Below are 14,373 nucleotides of genomic sequence, written 5' to 3'. Positions count from 1 at the left end.
AATATAATTATATTTTTATATATTTTATAAGAAGAATCAATTTCTGTTATATTAAGTTATTCAGTTTTTTCCAAATTACATTATAAAAAGTTGTTTGTGTTAATTAAAAATATATGTTTTTTTTTCTTTAAACTTATAGATAATACTTAACATTAGTTTGAGAATGGGCAAAAAATCGTTGCTTCAACCTATATTTGAAATATTTATGTAGATATTAAGTCGTCATTTTGTTTACTTATTAACTATTAATTTGTATGTTATATACAAATGTACATGAATATCCCATGCACTGAACCAAAAAAGTACGTAAATATAATGAAAAAAAAACATTGATTCAAAAACGGGGAGCATTAATTTTCGTCCAAAGATTAGTATCATTGGTCCAATGTAAGTAGATACATTAACTAATGCTCAAAAACATTAATTTTTATGAATTAGTACGCTGGTTCAATGTACTTTCTAGTTAAGAATTAATGTACCGATCCATTGATTCAATGTACCTATCCATTGATAAAATGTACCGATGCATTAATTCTTAACTAGAAAGTACATTAAATAAACGTACTAATTCGTAAAAATTAATGTTTTTGGGCATTAGTTAATGTATCTAATTACATTGGACCAATGATACTGATCTTTGGACGAAAATTAATGCTCCCCGTTTTTGAATCAATGTTTTTTTCATTATATATACGTACTTTTTTGGTTCAGTGTAGGATGTAGAGTAACATTTTTGGATGTTGTTTTGTGTGCTATTAGATTGAAAACTTAGTTTTTTTTAATAATTGTTTAGTTAGTTGTTACATTTGTTAACACACGAATGAATTGTTACATTTTGGTGAACGCGCCACTCGTTGGTCTTCTTAAACCGTTTAGAAAGTTCTTCGTGCCGCTCATTACCGAAGCGAACAGAATTAACCGTGGCTGGTTGTTTGTTGTCTTTGGTAAATTTAATATTGTTCATACTCTACAGTGAACAGTGTGGTGATGTAGCCACCAGAAAACACGACAAGAGTGAGCGCTTTTCTGAAATTGATATAATTTGCATTCAAGTCTGTTGACACTGATTTGTCGAGCTACGGAGCGAGGTCTGGATACGCATTGTGAAATTCGAAATCTGCGGCGATCTTTAACAACAGATTTTGATTTGATATTTTTCATTTTTTTAACGAAGAACTTACTGTTACATATTTATAATATTAGTGGTGCTTCTGTTGAGAATTTCTACGCGATCTACACGAAAGTTGGTGTCTATGCGAAAGTGTCATGTGTTTCTCTGGAAAAGTTGTGTTCTAGATTATAAATTAGGTAAGTTTTAGATAAAGTATTTAAAAAAAGTTTACCTAGTCTGTAAATGATTAAAATTTCAAATTATAATGCAAGTGTAAGGCGAAGTATAATCGTTTACTTCTTAAATCACCTTTATTTACTTTTTTATGAGATTTTTCTGTAAATATGGCATTTTCGGGCAACAATTTGCATTTTTGTCTATTCAAAGTAGCAACTTTAAGAATTTTGATGATTCGTTTTTTTAAATTTTATGCAATCTACCCCTATATGTCTTGAGCATCGGAGTAGACGTCTCTTTGACTGAATTTTCAAAATCTTTCAGCAGTTATTTCCTTTATTATTATCAAATCAAAAATAAAGTCGACTGTTATTCTTCATCTGGACTAACTAACACGAGTCTGTTTTGATGTCATATTCGTGTTTATCAATCCCAAAAAACAGCAAGTAATCTTTTTCCATCAATTTAGGGCCGGAAACCTTTAAAACTCTCTCAAAACTTTAAAATATGATATGCCTCAGCAAGAGATGGAACTTGAAGAAGAAGAAATGCATCCAAAAGTGCATGCAATTTTTGGGGCTATATCGAATTTTATGAAAACATGTCAAAATCAGAATATTAAGGGCCAGATTTTGTTACTGGGGGTTTTTGGGGGTCGCTGAATACGAACGCGTCATCAGAATCGACCCCCGGAGCACCTGATGCCCAACGTTACTGCTAAGGCACGTCATCTGGAGTTTCGACGGTTTTCGGCATTAAATTGATAGAAACAGATTGCTTGGTGGTTTTTGGGGTTTCGAGGGTTTTTATTTACCATAACATTTATGCCCTAATAACACAAAACATTCCATGAATGTTCCTAGAATGTACACACAGGACATTGAAAACATTCCTGGAATGTCCCCAAATGCACACGAATGTCCCTGGAAAGTCCCAGGAAAGTGCTGTGTCAGCATTTTAAATATTCTTAGAATGTTCTGTTGGAACATTCCATGAATGTCTACGAATGTTCTTTGGACATTCACAGTCTATTTTTTTAGACTGAATGTCTTGTTGGAACATTCCATGAATGTTCTTTGGACATTCACAGTATATTTTTAGACTGAATGTCTTGTTAGAACATTCCATGAATGTCTACGAACGTTCTTTGAACATTCACAGTATATTTTTTAGACATTCACTGAAATATATCGTCAGTAATGTGACAATACCTCCTATATGTTTTTTCATGAGGTTTGCAGGAGACGAAAAACATTTTTTAAGGTCACTTTCTGTTTTCGTACGTATTCTGACTTTTTTTGTAGTAAATAGATAGTTGAATTTACTGCAAAACAAGTCAAAAAATAGATGAAAACAGGAGGTGGCCGAAACAAGTTTTTAGTCTATCTTACAAATCTCTTGAAAAAAACAGATAGGAGGTATTGTCACATCACTGACGATATGTGGCCATACCAAATAATACATCCTTGATAAATATAAACATTTTTATTGCTAAAAATCTTTACATACATTTTTTAATGTAATTTACTGACATTCCTAAATATTATAAAAAAATGTGTCACATTTGCTTTGTAAACCTTTCTTTTGCTTTTCGTAGCCACATATTCCGTTTCCTTTCTGGTTTTTTGTAGACCACTTCTCTCAGCTGATTCTAAAAGAAAATAAATTAAAAGGTAATTTTTCTATCCTTTACAATTAACAATCAGAAGAAATATTATTTACAACTTAGATCTCCGATGTAGATAATGAATTGCAACAGTATCTATATTGTACGGACTATATTATTAATTAGGTTATGCATATACCTGTGTGACATAAGCTATTGGAACAGCACAGTCTCTCAAACGAACAGATGAAAGTGAAGTTCTGTCAATATCTTTTTCTAAAAAGTGTTTTGAACATACTCCTCTATTAACAAATCTGATCTATACTTCATGTCTTCTTCGCACGATCTTCTGGAAAGCTAAAAATACAAAATATATGCATTACTAAGCATTATTAACAAATTTTAGTTTTAAATAAAAAATATGATTAATGAACTCACAAAATATTATAAAACAGCTTAGAAATTGTTTATTAGTATAGTCGGTTCCCCAAACTCAGACACAACTGGCTAGTGATTTTAGTAGGTAATTTTTTTTGTTTTTGGCCAATTTTGCCAAAATTACAGTAATTATTAACTATTTAGTTATTATTTTTTTTTATTTACTAAATTATTTACTAAAATCACTAGCCAGTTGTGTCTGAGACTCGGTAGTACTGAGACTGAGTTTAGCAGATCGACTATAATATTCTGTGTATTCATTAGTTGGTACTGCATATTAGTGTGTGGTCTACCATCCTATTTATAAACGCATACATTAGCAAAAACGCAAAAAGAATTATTTTAGTTTTACAAATCCTTTTGTTATTATCTCTATTTACTATTTTAGTTAGGAATAAGCGAAGTTTGTGGCTTATTCACAATTATTATTAAAATAATAAATGGATATGACCAATTATTAACTTATAAAATAAAAATTCTTCTGATTTATGCCTTTTATTCACTTTGTTATATCTACGTTACTTAAAAGATTTTTTATGAATAGTATTATTAGGGTATTAATAGTATTAATTTATTTTCTGAAATACAGGGCATGCCTTCGTTTACATATTTGCATACTAACCTTTTAATAGGGCTTTTCATTCACACTAATTCACAGTCATTTGTTTCGAGCTTCTGTCATAATTGAAACGTTATTCCTGCAGATTTTTTTATCTACATTTGTTTCTGCTACTCCAACTGCGTCAAAAACAGGACACCATTTTATGCACTATGTTAATAATACTATTAAAGCTATTATAAAAGTATCCGAATTAAAAAAATATTCTTAAAAAGCACAAATAATACAAACTATCCACGGCAAGGCAAGGGCGGGCAAGGTGGCAAAGATGAAATGAAAATGAAGATGCCAAGATGGCCGAAGCGAGATCGTTGGTTGGTCGTTTTTAGTCACGTGATGCCCTCTCAAGCGCCATGCACAAAAATATATGCACGGCGAATTTGAAAATGAACGCAAAAGAAATAAATATAAATAATGCCTCTCTTGGGTTTTGCATAAGTTATAAGTATTTTTTTATTAACAAAATCGCATTCCAAATTGAATATTCGCGAACAATAATTTTTATTACATTTGTATGTTTATAATATTGTATTAATTGAACTTGGGAAACTCTTTAAATTTGACACTGTAGGCCTAAAATGTCACTTAGTTTGTCTGGTATGTTATAAGTAATGTTGTATCTGAATCTGTTACACGTATGTATTATTTCGCAACTTAAAATATAGGAACATTGGTAGTATGTTCACAGAATGTCTTATGGTAACATTCCAGGAATAATTTAAACAGATGTTCACCGAATGTTCCCTAAATGTCCAGGACATTCAAATATTGATAGAACTTTGGTAGTACATTCCTGGAATGTTGTGTGTTGTTAGGGTGGTGAACATGTCATGAGGATGGTTTTAGAAGGATGGGCCGGTGGAGTAACAGTAGCCGGTAGGAAAATCTCCAATTTGTGATTTGCTGATGACACTACACTTATAGCAGCAAATGAGCAAGAAATGTTTGATCTCCTGCAATACTCTGGGCTAATTAGCAAAATTCATGGAAAAGTTATTTACCAGCAATTTTATTGCTGGAATCGAATTATAATATCCTATATATTAATAATATAGGTATGCAAAGTCCGCAGATAGTGTGCTACTTTTTTTATAAACAAAATGGCGCCGACAAATCGTATTTTTTTCAATTATAGCTCTATAACTCCGAAGATTATAACTTTACAACCAAAACACCTTAATAAAAATTCACCGCAATTAAATTTTGCATAGACATATGTTTTTCACGATTTGCTCCGACGAAAATTTTCCTCGGAAAATGCGGGTTTTCCTAACAAAAACTCTAATTTTCAAATAAAGTTTTAGGTAAGTAATTATTAATCAATAATTAAATAACTTAGTAACATCAAAGCTTTCTTGGTATAGATTGTAATTCCAGAAGCCGGTGAAAATTAAAGGAATATTTTAGCAACAATTCAATTTGTTAATTAACAAATTACGTTCGCAATAATAACCAAAATAATCATGATACATTGATCAAACTTATAAAGATTATAAAGATGAGATGCTTATTTAATATTTTATCGACAAAATATAAATTTTTCTTTTTTTTTGCATAATCTTTAAATTTTGAAAAAAAAATAGTTATAATACGCTGGTCTAATTAGTAAAGTATAAAGAAAGCTTATTTACCAGCAATTTTATTGCTGGAATCGAATTATAAGATCCTATATATTATTAATATAGGTATGCAAAGTCCGCATATAGTGTGCTACTTTTTTTTATAAACAAAATGGCGCCGACAAATCGTATTTTTTTCAATTGTTGCTCTATAACTCCGAAGATTTTAACTTTACACCAAACACACTCAAATAAAAATTCACCCCAATTTAATTCTGCATAGAGTCATGTTTTTCCCGGTTTTCTCCGACGAAAATTTTCCTCGGAAAATGTGGGTTTTCAATTATTATTAAGTAGTTTTAATTATTTATCAATAATTATATAGCTTGGTGAAATAAAAGCTTTCTTGTTATAGATTATAAATTCAGAAGCCGGTGAAAATAAAACGAATATTTTAGCAACAATTCAATTGTTAATTAACAATTTACAGTCGCAATAACAACCAAAATAATCATGAGACATTGATTAAACTTAGAAAGATTATAAAGGTGTGATGCCTATTTAATATTTTGTCGACAAAATATAAATTTTTCATTTTTTTGCATAATCTTTAAATGTTTAAAAAAAATTGTTAAAAACAAATTAACATTTCTCATAAATTGTTTATTATATTCTAATTTAAAAAGATACTTAAAATGCGTATTTCATAGGTCTTGAAAACGAATGCTTTAAAAAATTTTTCCAACCATTTGCAAAAAAGTTATGAAACAGCAAAGTAAATATACCAAAGCTCCGTTGTTTATAATTTGTTTTAATTGTTTCAAAGCTTAAAAGTTAGTCTATGGTACAACCTAATTACTCACAAAGAATGTCGAAAATTAGTGCAATGGTTATATTTTAATCAAAGATTAAAAATACTTTTTTTGTAATTTTTAGCGCAAACGTACGCCTGATACAGAGTCGGAGCTAAAATGTTCACTCGAAGCGACTGACACGCAGCATGCATTGTTTATTAAAAGTGTACATCACGCGGCCGGTCGTCGCTCCGAGTGAAAATTTTAGCTACTACAGTACTGTGTTACTCTACTTTCGCGCGTGTAAATTACAAAAAAATATATTTATAATCTTTAATTAAAATATAACTATTAAACTGATAATCGATATTTTTTTGTAAATAATTAGCTTGTACTTTAAACTCACTTCTACGCTTTGAAAGGATTAAAAAAAATTATCAACACAGTAGTAATCGTATGTTTACTTTGCTGTTTCATAACTTTTTTACAAATGGTTGCAAAAAAGTTTTAAAGCATTTATTTTAAAGATATTTAAAATGCGCATTTTAGCTATTTTTTAAAATTATAATATAATAAAAACTTTCTGAGAAACGTTAATTTGTTTATATCTTTTTTTTTTAACATTTAAAGATTATGTAAAAAAATAAAAAATTCATATTTTGTCGACAAAATATTAAATAGGCATCTAATCTTTATAAGATTTCAAAGCTTGATCAGTGTATCACAATTATTTTGGTTATTATTGCGACCGTAAATTATTAATTAACAATTGAATTGTTGCTAAAATATTCGTTTAATTTTCATCAGCTTCTGTAACTGTAATCTAAACCAAAAAGGCTTTTAAGTCACCAAATTATTTAATTATTGGTAGATAATTACTTATCTAAAACTTTATTTGAAAATTAAAGATTTTGTTGGGAAAACCCGCATTTTCCGAGGAAAATTTTCGTTGGAGCAGATCGGGAGAAACGCGACTCTATGCAGAATTTAATCACGGTGAATTTTTATTTTGGTGTTTTTGTTGTAAAGTTAAAATCTTAGGAGTTATAGAGCAATAATTGAAAAAAACACGATTTTCGTGCGCCATTTTGTTTATAAAAAAAGTAGCACACTATCTGAGGACTTTGCATACCTATATTATTAATATATAGGATCTTATAATTCGATTCCAACAATAAAATTGCTGGTAAATAACTTTTCCCAAAAATGGCCTATTCTCCGATAATCAGCCCAGACTACAAAGAGTTAAGTACGAAAGCAATAAAGTTGGTCTAAAAATCAATAAAGCTTAGACAAAAATAATGGTGGTCGACAGATTCGACACTATTCGACTGACTAACATGTTACAAGAATACCAGATAGTAAACACCTTTGTCTATCTCGGGTCTAGTATAACTAAAGATGGTAACTCTGAAGCAGAAGTTCGGAGACGTATTGGTATGGCAAAAAATGCGATGAGTCGCCTAACTAAAGTTTGGAAAGACAGATTTATCTCTCAAAATATCAAGATGAGACTGGTGAATGCCCTTGTATTCTCAATATTTCTATACGGAGCAGAGACTTGGACTCTTCGCGAATGCGAGCGCCAAAAAATTGATGCCTTTGAGATGTGGTGCTGGAGAAGAATGCTGCGCATACCTTGGACAGCTCATAGGACAAACATTTCCATTCTAAACCAACTCAAGATTAAAAAAAGGCTGTCCACAATATGTCTGCAACGAATACTGCGATTCTTTGGTCACACGGTTCGCAGAGGTGACGACAGTTTGGAGAGATTGATTGTTTCTGGAAACGTTCCGGGGAGAAGATCAAGAGGACGATCACCAACTAGATGGTCCGACCAAATAAAGAATTCAGCTGAAAACTCATTCTGCGAAGCTCTTAGAGCAGCTGAAGATAGAGACCAATGAAGAAACATTGTTAGGAATATTGGAAGGAATCACGATCCTCAGTAATGGGGAAACGACAAGAGAGAGAGAGAGAGAGATCGAATTTTATGAAAACATGTCAAAATCGCAATATTAAGGGCCATATTTTCCGGAGCACCTGGTGCCCAACGTTACTGCTAAGACACGTCATCTTCTGGAGTTTCGAGGGTTTTCGGCACTAAATTGATAGAAACAGATTACTTGGTGGTTTTTGGGGTTGCTGAACACGAATATGACATCAGAACCGATTCTCGGAATATCTAGAGCCACCTAGAGTAAGGTGACTGCTATTCAAGTCATTTTCTTGAATTTCGAGGCTTTTCGACACTTTTTCTTTAAGTGCCATCTCCGCAACGAAGGTTGACAATAATCATAGCTATTCGGACTTTAGAAACGGCTGCTCTGAAAAGTTCATTTGTTGTACATCCCTACCATTCTCTTGCGCAGCCACGATATTCTACGTCTCTCTATGCTTCTTTTTCCTTGGATTTTTTCCTGCATAGTGAGTTGGTGTTCGATGATGAAAGATAGCCCGATCAAAGACCAATCTGACCCAAAAAAAAAATAAAGGAAGGATGAAAATTTGGGAATATGTAGTTGAAATTGTCTATTATTATATAAGAAAAAGTTTACAATTCTACATCCCCTCCATTTTACAAAAAGGAGGGGATTACCCCTTCTCGGGGTGAAATAATATACATTCAAAATAAATTCGGAATTGGATAACATGACTAATTCTGAGCAAATTTTGTTCTATATAGTTTTTTCACTAAGTCAATACTTTTTGAGTTATTTGCGAGTGAATATGTTCATTTTTAACAAAAAAAAAAACATGTTTTTGGACCGTTTTTCGCAAATAACTCAAAAAGGGGGGATTTTATCGAAAAAAAATTCTTAGCAATAATATAGCCTATAACGAAGTGAAAAAAATGGTGTATGCGCGAAGTCTGTATACCCCCCAGCAGCGGAGTTATAGTTAATGAAAAATAGTAGTTTCTTATTCGTCGAATTCCAAATCGAATATTTCAAAATGAAATAACCAAAAAACGGAGAACTTTCCTGGGAAAGCTCATAATAACTTTTTTAAAGTGTTTAAAAAAAGGTTTATTTTTGTTTTTTAAAAAAACTTTTAACATTAAAAGTAAGTGAGTTTCGCTTAAAATATTGTTGGTCGCTTTTATTTTTTGGTAAAAAAATCGCGAAAATTACCCACTAATTAGCATCCAAAATAAAATTAATCGTTACCGCCTCACAAGTTACTTTACTTATATATTTTTTATATGATATACAGGGTGCGCCAAACCTCTGGTTTTCTTTGATTACGGCTAAACTATGAGATATACAAAAAAATGTTTATAATAAAACTAATGTGTATCAAAGACGTCTATAATTTAAAATTATTTTTGATTATACAGGGTGAGTCAGAACGACGGTATGAACCAAAGTTATATTTTTTTAAATGGAACACCCTGTATATTAAATTATTTTTGTATATATTATTTAAAAATATGAAAAATTTGTATAAGGTCTTATAGGCCTAAAGTTAATAATTTTCGAAATATTTACATTTTTATTGAGAAAAATGGTAATATTTATAGGGTTGTGGATTAGGTTTCCAAGGTAATAAAAATTTAAGTGATATGTCAAAGTTTTTATAATATAGTGTTATTTGTAAATAATTTAATATCTTTTACTTTTAGCCATAAAATATACAGTGTGATCACTATTTGCAAATACAAAATTTACTCATTTTTTTTAAATGGGACACCCTGTATATTAGTTTTGCATTTTGTAGTAAATATTACAACCTTTCTTTTGGTATAAGGTTGTATGTACCTAGCATGTTTTGTTTTGTAGATATTTTAAAAAAACAATAGATTTTATGTTTTTGCGGATTTCCTATTAAAAAATTGTTTGCAAAAAAAATAATTATAATCTGGTTTTAGAAACATACACTAAAATATCAAATATGAAAATAAAAACGTAATTAAAGATTAAAATAAATCGTATGCTAGTATTTTTTGTACAATTCAATTGAATTTTTTAACTTTAAATTATTTTACAAAAATATTTTACCATACTAATGAATGCACAAATTAGTTACTAAATTAAATAAATAACCAAATTTTAAATCTACCTTAGTAATTTTTCCACGACAGCAACTTTCCTGTACCAAATTAATTGTTAGTTATATTGTATTTACGAGTAAGATCAGTTAAACTTTTAATTGGCTTTTTTTTACTTACATCTTGAGAACATAATAATTATTATAAAGTATGCTTTGAAACAAATGAATGTTAAATGTATCAGCCAAATTATTCATTAATATAAATAGTATTTACTGGTGTCACAAAAGCTGGTAATACTTTTGTAGTTGAAATTTTTCTAACAATTTTTTATATTTTAAATTTTAATTTTTCACCCGAACAATTGGTGGATATGACATTTGTTTTGGGCGAAACCATTAGAAATTATTACCAGCTTTTGTGACACGAGTAGGTACATATTATACTATTTACTTCTTAATATACTTCCATAACGTTCATTTATTTCAAAGCATACTTTATACGTTCTCAAGATGTAGGTAAATTAAAAAGTTATTAACTGATCTTACTCGTAAATACATTATAACTACCAATTAATTTGGTACAGGAAAGTTGCTGCGGTACAAAAATTACTAGGGTAGATTTAAAATTTGGTTGTTTATTTAAATTAGTAACTAATTTATACATTCATTATTATGGTAAAATATTTTTTGTAAAATAATTTAAAGTTATTAAATTCAATTGAATTGTACTAGCATACGATTTATTTTAATCTTTAATTACGTTTTTATTTTCATATTTTATATTTTAGTGTATGTTTCTAAAACCAGATTATAATTATTTTTTTTTACAAAAAGATTTTTAAATAAAAAATCCGCAAAAACGTAAAATCTAGAGTTTTTTAAAAATATCTACAAAACGAAACATGCTAGGTACATACAACCTTATACCAAAAGGAAGGTTGTAATATTTACTACAAAATGAAAAACTAATATACAGGGTGTCCCATTTAAAAAAAATGAGAAAATTTTGTATTTGCAAATAGTGATCACACTGTATATTTTATGGCTAAAAGTAAAAGATATTAAATTTGACCTATCACTTAAATTTTTATTACCTTGGAAACATAATCCACAACCCTATAAATATTACCATTTTTCTCAATAAAAATGTAAATATTTCGAAAATTATTAACTTTAGGCCTATAAGACCTTATACAAATTTTTCATATTTTTAAATAATATATTCAAAAATGATTTAATATACAGGGTGTTCGATTTAAAAAAATACAACTTTGGTTCATACCGTCGTTCTGACTCACCCTGTATAATCGAAAATAATTTTAAATTATAGACGTCTTTGATACACATTAGTTTTGTTATAAACATTTTTTCATAGTTGAGCCGTAATCAAAGAAAACCAGAGGTTTGGCGCACCCTGTATAAGTTTCATTGGTTCAAAGTGTTCATTTAAAAAAAAAATTGGTAATAAAAATTTTTTTTTCTAATTTAAAAAAAAATCTTTTTTTTTTTCAAAATAACTTAAATATTATTAGTAATACCAAAAATCTCAAGGAGTAATAAAATGTACGTTTTACTTTTCTGAATATTTTGGATTTTTTGTTTTCCTGGTAGACAAAAATTGGTTATAATATGACATATTCAAAATTTGCATACACTCGTGATTAGTGACTCGTTCAAGCCATTTTAACTACAGCCTTTTCAAATACATACACTTTGAACCGATGAAACTTACATATCATATAAAGAATACATAAGCAAAGTAACTTGTGAGGCGGTAACGATTAATTTTATTTTGGATGCTAATTAGGGGGTGATTTTCGCGGTTTTTTTACCAAAAAATAAAAGCGACCAACAATATTTTGAGCGTAACTCACTTACTTTTAATGTTAAAAGTTTTTTTTAAAACAAAATTAAACCTTTTTTTAAGCACTTTAAAAAAGTCATAATAAGTTTTCCCAGGAAAGTGCTCCCTTTTTTAAAAATTTCACTTTGAAATATTCGATTTAGAATTGGACGAATAAGAACCTACTTTTCATTAGCTATAACTCCGCTGCTGGTGGCTATGCAATCTTCACGCATACACGATTTTTTTACATTTTTATAGGCTATATTTTTGCTAAGAATATTTTTTTCGATAAAATCCTTACTTTTTGAGTTATTTGCGAAAAACTGTCCAAATAAAATTTTTTTTTTGTTAAAAATGAACATATTCACTTGCAAATAACTCGAAAATTATTGACTTAGTGAAAAAACTCTATAGAACAAAAGTTGCTCAGAATTAGTCATTGTATCCAATTCCGAATTTATTTTGAATGTATATTTTTTCACTCCCGAGAAGGGGTAATCCCCTCCATTTTTGTAAAATGGGGAGAATGTAGAATTGTAAAAACTACCTATTCCCAAATTTTTATCCTTCCTTTATTTTTTTTTGAGGTTTTCGTAAATTTTTGTGTTCCTTGATCGGGCTAAGAGGATACCTGGAAAACAAAGAACTTACTTCCAAGGGCGGATCCAGGACCGATTTTCGGGAGGGGCCAGGACCTTTTTTTGGGGAGAAGTACAAGGGGGTCTGGTGGTAACTTTTAAAAATTATTGTTGCAAGGGCGAGCTTTAAGACACTTCACAAACTTTTGAGGGCCATAAAGACATTAAAAACGTAACATTAATAAAGTATTATTACCTATAAGGTAATAGGATTATTACTGACAGGTAAGGTCACTACCGATTCCTACACATTTCTTCGGATCCAAGTGCAATTCTTTCAATAAGTATAATACTATTTTTTTCCAATGCTTCTCCTGTCAGGCCTTCTTTTCCCCCTCTTTCTTAATTTTCACTAATTATTTTTATGTTCTCATAAGCGTCAATGAACTTGACAAAGTCTTCACGAATGTTATTGTGTATGTATCTCAAAGAGAAAGCTGTTCCATGTGGGATACGTCAGTCGTTTTGGCAAATATGACAATAATAATTTGCACTTTGAACCTGATTCATTATTTGTTCAATTATTTCTTCACAACATGTTATCAATTTATTTTGAATGGTGCTACTAATTGTATGTTGCTCAGGAAGATGCTGTGGATAGGTGTTGTTTAATAGTCTGATCTTCTGATGCGAATTTAAACCTTAACAATTCCCCTCGTTGAAGCAGAAGGCCATTATCACGATGAAATCTTAGAGGCATATTTTGTCGACCTAAGAACCCTATAGGCTCCACTATTGGTCGTAGTCTTCCTCAATTTTCTTGTATCTCTTTAGATCTCTGAGAGTCTATCTGGTTAATGACTTTTGCGGGTTGCGATAACTTTGTAGAAAATCCAGCCCAACCTGAACGAACTCCTTGTGGTATGATGTTTTTCATGGGTTTGTATGCCTCCGTCTTTGCCCATGAGTTTGCCAAAAGATGATAAAGATTTAGTGACAAGGCTTTGGGCTGTCATACCTTTATTGTGACCATATTTTTCATTAGAAAAATAAAACGCAATACTTGCAAAACAATCCCTTTTGATTGTGCGAAAGTACCAACCAATTTCTGTGTTCTCAATGCTGGTGACCCAAGTAACCTTTCTTTTTCTTTTTTCTTTTCTTTCTTATTCTGTATGTGTACAGAATGTGGAAATTGATACTATGTTAATGGCTGCCAAGGTCGTTCTAAAAATCGCCACTCTGTAAAATTATCAATATTTTGATTTACAAAATATCCTATGTCATTCGTGAAGCTTCCGTTACTGCTTTTGTTCAATTCTAGTCCAGAAGACATATTTATCGTCTGTTTTATAAATATAATATATGTGTTTAAAACTAAAACATTTTAACTGCAAATATTTAAATTTATATTTTTTTAAATTCTCGGAGGGGGCCATGGCCCCCTTGGCCCCCTCCCTGGATCCGCCCTTGCTTACTTCAGAAGAAATAGGTCCAGCTATCACAAAAGAAGAAATACCACACGCATTAAAAACAATGAAGAACGGAAAAAGCCCTGGACCTGACATGCTTCCAATCGAATTAATAAAAATTATAGATAAACAGCACATTGATGTTCTAGTGATACTCTTGAACCAAATTTATAGCTC

General features: G+C 30.3%; 1 protein-coding gene and 1 long non-coding RNA gene across 4 annotated transcripts in view; one reads left to right on the top strand and one right to left on the bottom strand.

Moving 5' to 3' along the window:
* The first annotated feature begins 939 nt into the window (after window positions 1–939).
* Window positions 940–14,373, top strand: part of LOC126887337 (uncharacterized) — a 197,701-nt gene continuing 184,267 nt past the window's right edge. Inside the window, exon 1 of one of the 3 annotated variants that reach the window (XM_050654784.1) lies at window positions 940–1,308. The gene's annotated coding sequence lies outside the window, so the exon portion shown is untranslated. The remainder of the gene's footprint in view (window positions 1,309–14,373) is intronic. The other 2 variants (XM_050654786.1, XM_050654785.1) reach the window with 2 other exon arrangements.
* LOC126887338 (uncharacterized) lies at window positions 2,763–4,765 on the bottom strand. Its single transcript, XR_007699023.1, has 2 exons — window positions 3,955–4,765; window positions 2,763–3,251 (listed from the first exon to the last, which is right to left on the bottom strand). It is a non-coding gene; the product is annotated as an uncharacterized LOC126887338 (long non-coding RNA).

This window comes from Diabrotica virgifera, chromosome 6, assembly GCF_917563875.1.
Source record: "Diabrotica virgifera virgifera chromosome 6, PGI_DIABVI_V3a".
Taxonomy (NCBI): domain Eukaryota; kingdom Metazoa; phylum Arthropoda; class Insecta; order Coleoptera; family Chrysomelidae; genus Diabrotica; species Diabrotica virgifera.
This window is presented reverse-complemented; position numbering and strand designations above follow the sequence as displayed.